Source organism: Acomys russatus, chromosome X (genome assembly GCF_903995435.1).
Source record: "Acomys russatus chromosome X, mAcoRus1.1, whole genome shotgun sequence".
Classification (NCBI taxonomy): Eukaryota; Metazoa; Chordata; class Mammalia; order Rodentia; family Muridae; genus Acomys; species Acomys russatus.
Genome location: NC_067169.1, coordinates 12,149,603 through 12,159,519, shown reverse-complemented (window position 1 = coordinate 12,159,519; position 9,917 = coordinate 12,149,603). Strand labels below are relative to the sequence as shown.

The following is a 9,917-nucleotide window of genomic DNA, read 5'->3' as shown; positions in this document are numbered from 1 at the left end:
AAAACAAAAAACAAACAGAAGAATTCAGAGGGTCCTAGAAACCTACAAGAAGAACATCATGACGGGCAAATCTGGGTCCAGGGGCATCTACTTAAACTACTGTACCAACCAAGGGCAATACATACAGTAAACATTGAACCCCTACTCGGATCTAACCAATGGACAGGACATTCTCCACAGTTGTATGGAGAGTGGGGACTGACTCTGACATGAACTCTGGTGCCCCATATTTGACCACTTCCCCTTGGTGTGGAGGCCTAGTGGCACTCAGAGAAAGGATAAGCAGGCTACCAAGATGAGACCTGATAGGCTGTGACCATATGGTGGGGGAGGATGTCCCCTTCTGTCACAGACCTAGAGGAGGGAAATAGGGTGAAAGCAGGAGGGGGGAAGGAATGGGAGGATACAAATGAAGGGATAACAATTAAGATGTAACCTGAATAAATTAAAAACAAATAAAAATTTAAAAACTATCCTTTTCATGAAAGAAACATTGACTAGATTGCCTAGTCAGAAGAAACCAGAAGCCTCTGCAACTGAGTGAAAAAAATTAACATGGGACTAGAAAGAAAAGGGCCTTCTAAGTATAACTTAACATTTAGAAATTTGATGACTGAGCAGTCTCACTGATATATGAAGACCTTACAGAAATTCTTCAAAATGCTGACAAAAAAAAAAAGAATATACAAGGATTTCCATCATATCAGTGTTCATATAAAAGACTATATACAGCCAATGTTACCAATACTAGAATGCATGAATAAATAGGCTATATTCATATAATGAAAATAATATAATAATGTAAAAATCAATAGTGCATCTTACAAGTACAACTACAAATGACAGATGTATATTCACTGGAATACAGTAATGATTGCACTGATGAACATCCTAAAATTTAATAAGCTTGCACCATATTTAAGTATGTACATATAAGTCAAGGAAAGATGAACACACTACAGTCAGTGTTTATTTAACTGTGTCACCAAAATTTATACACTAAAACTCCAAATCCCACTTCTCCATCATGTGACTACATTAAAGATGGATCTAGTTCAGGTTTGCTTTCTATTGCTTCAATAAACACCATGATTAAAAGCCAACTCCAGGAGAGAAAGGTTTAATTCATCTTATAGTTTATAATCTATCATGATTAGAAGTTGAGGCAGAAACCTGCAGGCAGTAACTGATGGAGAGGCCATGGTGGAACACGGCTTATTGGCCTGCTAATAATGGCTTGCTCAGCCTGCTTTCTGATACAACCCAGGACCACCTGCCCAGGTTCAGTACCACCCACAGAAGGCAGGGCCCTCCTACATCAATCATTATTCAAGAAAATGCAACACAGACTTGCCTGCAGGCCAATCTGGTGGACACCATTTTTTTCAATTGTGGTTCCATCTTCCCAGATGGCTCTAGCTTGTGTCAACATAACACAAAACCACTAACCAACACAGGTCTTTTAAAGAGACAATTAGGCTTAAATGTAGTTGTCAGGATAATCCTAAACCTATTGTCCTTACAAAAAGAGAGCTAGATAGATATCAGACATGAAACTACAAAGAGATGACCATGTGAACCCATGAAAAGGCAGCTATTTGAAAGCCACATAAAATTTTTTCTAAAGCAAATAAACCTGTTGCAAAGAATTGATCTCAGATTTCAAGCTCCAGGAAATGTAAGAAAAAAAAATGTTTGCTGTTCAAGCTAGCAAGGCAATTGTGTTTTGTTATGGTAAAAATATGGTAGACTGGTACAGTGGATTATATATTTGTCTTGAGACATCTAGAATGCAATCAAGGACGACCTGGTATGAGTTATCTAAGTCCACATCTGTGTTCGACTTGTAAATGTGGATCATGGATATGTGGGAGTTTTCAAACCATTAATATTTCAACTTGAAGTATATTTTATCTGTTGTCTTGTATTAGTGATGTATCTCATAATTTAAACATGAAGAGAAAAGAGAAAATAAATATTTGTAAGCAAGAGTTAAGTAAAGAAAGATCACAAGTTTTAAACAAAACTCTACATCAAATAACTAAAAGAAAATGTACTTTAAATGTGGAACCATAGCTATAAAACTAAACTTAAGAACTCCAATTTCTTTAAAGCTTTTTAATATATTTCATTCAAGGAACTTGAGTGTTAAATTGTCAATTTAATTACTTAATGTGAAAATTAATTATTATTTGTTAGCAGTATATTAGCTCTACTACTGATATTATCTTGTAACAATTATCATGAGATGGCTCAGTGAGTAAAAGTTTTTGCCAAGCAAATATGAGGACTTGATTTTAGATCTCCAGGATTCACACAACAGCTGGACTCCAAAACACAAGCATTTATAATACCAATGCTCCTATAGAAAATAAGAAGTGGAGACAGGAGATTCCTCAGAAACTTATGATCCTGCTAGCCTGGTATATACCACAGAAAATAAGAAAGAGACCCTGTCTTAGTTAGGTTTTCATTGCTGTGAAGAGGCACAATGGGCATGGCAGCTCTTATAAAGAAAAGCATTTAATCGGGGCTGGCTTACACTTCATCATCCTGGCAGGAAGCATGGCAGCCTATAGGCAGGCATGGTGTTGGAGAAAGAGCCAAGAGTTCTATATCTTGATCTCTGGGCAGAAGAAAGAGACGGCCACACTGATCACTGGTCATAGGTTGAGCATATAAGACCTTGAAGCCCTCACTGCAGTGGTGCGTTTCCTCCAACAAAGCCACACCTACTCCAACAAGGCTACACCTCCTAACAGTGCCACTCCATATGGGCCAAGCATTCACTCACATGAGTCTATAGTGGCCATTTCTATTTAAAGCACCATGCCTTTCTACCCAGTTGTTGAATGTAAATATCTGGAAGATAAGTTTAACATGATATAGCTAAATTTCCTCCTTTTGAACAAAATGAAACTGAGATAGAGAGATATAGAAATAAAGAATAACAACCCTAGTAATACTGGGCCTACAACATGTTTCTTGAATTGTTCTCCCACAATCAAAAGAGGAGCAGGAGGAGGAGGAAAAGGAGGAGCAAGAAACAATACTGATAAATTACAGTAGAAAGGAACAAAATTGGACAAACTGACCAGGAATTTCAGTAGTTGGATAGCTAGTGAAAGATAATAGAGATGAAATGGAAAAGGTAAATTCTCCAATGAAATAATTCAACTAAATCAAACAGGAAGTAAGTATGTATTTGAAATGGCCAATAAAGTACTCAGAACAAAATATATATATATATATATTCCAAAGAGAGGGAAGAAGCAGAGACAACATTGAAGAATTTTGAGTCAGTACAGCTTCAGACATTCCATTAGCAATACAAAAGTGAGGAGGAAATGAATTAAAAACACATGGTAGGTAAAAAGATGAGACTTAGACAGGACCAAAGAAGAAGGAGGGATAAGGTAAAATAAATGACTGGGGTAAGAGTAAAGCACCATGAGGTTTACCTCTGGGGATGAAGAGAAGTATACTATCAGTGCTGAAGGAAAAAAACTTAAAACCTTTTTAACTTGAAGAAATTATAGTTTCTTTAACATACATTTATATATACATATATATAATGAAATACATATATAATGAATACATATATATTCATTTAATTCTTTAACAAATAATAAACAACGACCAAATTGGTACACTGGATAATGGTCATCAATGGAGAGTTTCATAGCGGGGGGGGGGGTGGTGGTTATTTTAGACTAGACTACGAATACTATGCCTCATGTATAACATTTTATATATCTTGAGTAAAAATATTTCACAATATAAAATTTGAAAAATAAGCAAAGCATCCAAAGAGTTAGGAGACAATGTGAACAATTAAAGTTTCATTATTTAAGAACATAAAATATCATCAATGGATAAAGAATTTAAGTAAACATTTCATAGAAAGGGAACTGTTGTACATGGTTAGTAAATATTTGGAAAGAATAAGTACCCTCACTAATAATCAAGGAAGTATTAGTTGAAATGATGATATGGTTTTGGTACCTGTCACTGGTTTAACAATTCATAGTTTAGGCTACAATAAAGAAAAACCAAGTCATTTGCTGACCATAGAATGATATTGCAGGAATGGTATACATAATTTTTAACCTAAGCATTGTTTTTGAGCTGTATCTTACAGAAACTCATATGATTGTTCAAATATAGTATGTCAGGGTCCGTTTTTAGTAGTGAAAAAATTGAAGCCACATAAATGCCGATCAAAGAAGAATGCCATTTTTGTAGTCAATAGTCATGAGAATGTCTTCATCAGTAAGACTAGTGAACTTGAGTTATTCCATAGCTATCTATCTACTCTAGATAAAATTTTAAAGTGATCTAGACTAGAAAAAGGAGGAGGAGCTGTTTTCACAAAGATATACAGAAATTATAATATATAAGATACTCTATTTTCATAATTATTTACATTTACTGATCACCATGCATATAACTTATTGTGCTCAGTTATTATTAGTTAATATTCTTACAAGTTGACCTACTTTTTCAATACAAAATAGTTAAAATTGTATTCATTCATTTAAAAACATTTTAGTTGACATTTTGAATTAAATTATTTTCTTTATTTAAAATCTTATTAAACTATTTCCCTTCTTCAATGTCTTTCCTCCAATCGTTCAAATGTTCCCCCTCGTGTTCTCTAAAATTCCTCTTTTTATGAATTAATATTGTTGCATGTATTTACATGGATACATCAATATATAAATATACCCTGCCGAGTCCATTTAATTTTACTTGTATGCATATTTTTCAGGAATAACCAGTTGGTATTAGATCATCAAAAGGGGGTAAAAACTATTTCTCCTGTTTCAGTGTTCTTAAGTTGTCTGTAGTTATTTTTTAGTAGTGGGACTCCATGAGCTTTAATCCCTTCCACATTAGACTGTTTTTGTGCAGGGGTCATTCCAATCTTCCCAGTATCATTCCAATTTTAGTTTACGTGCTGCCGAAGCGAGTACTGCTGTTCTCATTTACATCTTGTTTAGGCAGCCATATTGTTGAGAGTAAGCTTTCCTGTCATTTCCAGGAGACGCACTCTTTAAGCAGATATCCTGGTCTTATTCTAACAAGCTTTCGAACCGCTCTTCTGCCATGTTTACTAAGCTTTAGGTGCAGGAGTTATGTTGTAAATGTATCAATTAAGGGTGGGCACTCCATGATAAGTTTTTCTCTGCATTTTGACCAGTTACAGTTTTCTACACTGGCTTCCATCTGTTGCAAATAGAAGTTTCTTTGATGAAGACTGAGAGATACATTTAAATGTGGATATAAGGATAAATATTTAGAATACAGTTAAGAATTATACTGATTTTGGCACACACCTTTAATCTGACTCAGCACTCAGGAAGGCAGAGGCAGGCAGATCTTTGTGAGTTTATGACCAACCTGGTCTACAAAGTGAGTCCATGACAGCCAAGGCTACACAGAGGAACCCTGTCTCGAACCCCCCCCCCCAAAATAAAAGAAAACAAAAGAGAACTATACTGATGTAGTAAATTGGTGGTAGTAGACTCTCCTCTAAGGCCTATGATCGTTCTAGCACTGAGGAGTTGGTGGGTTTCCAATACCAAGCAACAACTTCCACCTGTTGCATGGGCCTCAAATCCAGTTAGAGAGCATTGGTTACAACCAAGAAATAAGTGGCACCTTAGGTGCCATCTTTTATTGTAATTTTAATTTTTAAAAATTCATTTATGTATACTATATTTGCATCATTCCCCTCCCTCTCTCTCTCTCTCTCTCTCTCTCTCTCTCTCTCTCTCTCTCTCTCTCTCTCTCTCTCTCTCTTTGCTACAACGTCTCAGATCTATGGCTTCCTCTCAAATTTATAAACTCTCTATCTTCAATTATTATGGTTATGCACTCTCAGATACACATGCAAATATATACAAATAAATATATAATTACCAGTTACTTAGTGTTGTGTGTGTTTATTTTTTTAGGAACACCTAGGAAACATCTTGGGAGAGGGTGTAGAAAGAAAAGCTACAGGCAATTAATGACTAGTAAGAGAAGGAGAATCAATCCTATCCTCGGGATGTGACCCCTAACTGGTTATCCAACAGCAGTTCAGTCTAATAGTTAATTTTTTTATTTTAGTAGAAATTTAATATTTAAGTAGTGTATCTATATTACTGCCTTCCCTTTCTCTCCTTGCTCCGACTCCCTTTGTGGGTCCTGACTCCTCAAATTCATAGCTTCTTCTTTTTTTATGCAATATATTTTGATCAATTTTCCCCTCCCCTAACTTCTCCCAGATCCTACCCACCCAACTTTATATTGTTTTCCCTGCCTCTCTCTCCAAAAGCAAAACAGATAAAAAAAAAACAAGAAAAAAAGACCAAAACAGAGCATTTAATGCTTCACTTTCATTTGCAGTCTGAAAATGGGGGAGGGGGTCACTTGCCTGGGATTCAGGCTTTAGAGAATCTCAATGGCACAAGTGTTTTGAAGTATGAAGTTTATTTCTACAAATAAACATGAGCACTCTTGATTTGTCACTATCGTGGCACAAGAAAACCCACTCTGTAAGTGGCCATCTTTCAAAGTGACAAGATTTAGCCATCCATTATGCTTCTCCATATTTCTTCTCCTGGTTCCTTAAGTAAGGATACCCATCTCAGTGCTTATAATACTTTACACTGTTGGCAATACCGGAATGGACACATCTTTTGATGTTTAAGAGAATTTGAACAGCAGAAGCAACAAAATAAAAGAGAGACACCATCTTTCAAATCCACCAGGTTTTTACCTTTTAAAATATCTCCCAGTAATACTGTGAGTACATTTTATAGTTTTCTTGGTGGCATCATTCAAATTTAGAAATAATTATCTATTCCCATGCTATTTGCCACATAGTACATAAGAGAAATTTTGCAATACTAATTCATACTATTATTTTTGGTTATATATTTATCTAAACATAATGTATAAAGCATGTTATCAATCTTTACATTTGAAACTAAGCAGAATTCAATGATAGAATGTTATAAATTCATAAAATATTTAATTTGACTTATTTTTTAATTTGTAAGCTAAAAACTTTTACTAAAATGTATTTACAAATTATTATTTGTATTTGCCTTGACATTTTGTGTTTTTTTTTCCTGGTTTGAGGTTTGTTTCTGTGGATGGAATCCAGGTCCTTACTGTGCATGCTACCACAAGCCAGCCATCTAAGAATGCACTGCAGTCTCAGCCCAGCACTTGCACTTGGCCTTTAATTATAATAGAGACTTCTGAATTAGATCATTACTGTAAATAATATAATTTTCTCAAAGTTGATGAAATATTGACTATAATAATGAGTTTAGTGATTGATGAAATGTAAGCAAGGAAAAAATCATGAAATAAACAGGCAGTAATTAATAAAATATTTCTTCATTTTTTTACTCACTTAAATATCACTAATCCATCAACAGAATAAGGCCAGTGCAACATTGATTAATTTAGTAGTTTAACATTCAAGCATGCCAACTTTAAAAGTTTGTCAGCATGAAGCTGTGTTGCCAAGATAAAAGGTAGTATATGTGGGTGTATTTTGGATATTACTGATTTTTTAACTTGGTTAATACCTTGTAACTATTTAGTCATACAGTGCATGCAGCTCCGTAGGTATCCTTGCTCTGGTTACCACAGTTACCAGTAGTAAGCTTTCTTTTCCCTTCTTTTTCTTGAGAATTATATATTTACCCCTGAGAACTCTTCCTTGTTTCTTTCTGAAACTCTTCTGATAACTATTACAAGTAACTTACGTGTGTTTCATTGTTTAATCTTAAATAAAAAGTTTAGATTTCTAAAATAGATTTGTTTATTTATTATGTATACAGTGCTCTGCCTCCATGTACATCTGCACACCAGAAGAGGGCATCAGACCACATTATAGATGGTTGTGAGCCACCATGTGGCTGCTTGGAATTGAACTCAAGACCTTTGGAAGAATAGCCAGTGCTTTTAATCTCAGAGCTATCTCTCCAGCCCTGCTTAGATTTTTATTTTATGTCTATGGATGTTTTGTGCCCATGTATCTGTGTGTCATGTGCATGCATTAGCAGTGCATGCAGTGGTTATCAGAAGAGAGTGCTAGAATCCCTTGGACTGTTACAGACAGTGGTTAGCCATCATCGGTACTGGAATTGAACCCAGGTCCTCTGGAAGACAACCGGTTCTCTTAACCACTGGGCCATCTCTTCAGCCCTCCCCTCTTTTTTCTACTCTTAATCCTGTATATCCATTTCACTGTGATCTTCAGAAGAAACAACAGTTTGGGGGTTGAGTGGTCATCTTTTTTAAAAACTTTTTTATTAATTAAATGTGTTCTTGAACAGTTTTATACATGTATAGAATGCATTCTAATCAGCATGGAAACACTTCCGTCCCCTACATTCTCTTAATTCTCTCCCACATCTGACTACTCTCCTGTTCCACACAAACCACTTTCTCAAATTCATATTTCTTTTGTTTTGCTATCCATTAAGTTTAGCCCATGTAACCATGGGTTTAGAACTATCCGTTGAAGGATAGTGAGCACACTAAACAAGTAAACTATGTAAACAATTAAAAACTGTGATTCTTCCTTCCCAACTATCCATGAATAGGCAATAGTAGTACCCCAATGTAATGATTTGAATGAGAATGTTCCTTCTTAGGCTCTGACATTTGAACACTTGGTCCCAAGTTCAAGGCAGTATTTGTGGGTGGAGATTTAGGAAACATGGCTTTGCTGGAGAACATCTGTGACTGGGGACAGGCTTCAAGAGTTTAAAGATAGGCCACATCTAATCTTTTCTCTCTGTTTTGTGTTTGCAGTTCAAAATGTGAGCTCTCAGCATACAGTTTTTGCCACCATGCCTGCTGCTTGCTACCATGCTTTCCTGCCATCATGTAGACTCTTACCCTCTGGAACTGTAAGTTCAAACACACTATTTTACGAAGTTCTTTGGTCATGGTGCTTTATCCCAGTAACAGAAAACAAATCCTAATAATACATATAAAGAGAGGTAAGGCCCTATGAACTCCTCTCCTTCATATGATTGACAGTTGATAGGTCCAGTTTTGTGAAGGCCCAGTGTAGTCAACAACAGCTGCTATAAGTTCATGATTATGTCATAACTAAAGAATAAAATTCCATAGCCTTTTATCCTGTATTCTGTCTCTTACATGCTTCTCACTTCATCTTGCATATAATGTCAACAAATGCTGGCATGGATGTGGCAAAGTGTACGCTTATATACTGTTGGTGGGATTGTGAACTATGCGACCACTTTGAGATTCAGTAAAGAGGTTACTTAATAAAGTAGAAACAGAACTTCCATATGACTCCTGGGCATGTACCACAAAATACTTTATAACCTATTACAGAGACACTTGCACATACATGTTCATTGCTTCTCTATTTATAATATATAGGACACAGAATAAACTGTGATGTTCATTGACAGAAGATATTAAAATGTGCATATATGTAATGAAGTTGTATTGTGCTGGAAAGAAAATGAAAATATGAAATATGCAAGCAAATGGATGGACCTGGAAAACAGAGGTAACTCAGGCTCAGAAAAACCAGTTCCACAGGTTTTGTTTTTTCCCATATATGGATTTTAGCTCCAAATCACTTTTGTGTATTTAGTGGAATCCAGGAAACTGGAAAAAGATATTTGGGAAGAATAACACATTAAAGGGGAGGGGTGATAGATTATAGATTATAGATATAACAAAAATAAAAAGATAGAATACTGGAAGTAGAAAAGTGAAGCAGGGAGGGGTGTGGGAGTATATGAGAAAATAAAGGGATGGCTTGGGGAAGACTAAGTCAGATGAAAAGTAAATGTAAAGTCACATTGAATTCTAATATCTCACAACCCAATTTAAAAAAATAACTGAAGGCTTTCGTGGGACAT

The 9,917-nt window shown here is 35.5% G+C and overlaps 1 non-coding gene across 1 annotated transcript; it reads right to left on the bottom strand.

The window, feature by feature from the left end:
- Positions 1 to 4,873: 4,873 nt before the first annotated feature.
- Positions 4,874 to 4,976, bottom strand: LOC127186004 (U6 spliceosomal RNA). The gene has a single exon (XR_007830261.1). It is a non-coding gene; the product is annotated as a U6 spliceosomal RNA (small nuclear RNA).
- Between the last annotated feature and the right edge of the window lie 4,941 nt (positions 4,977 to 9,917).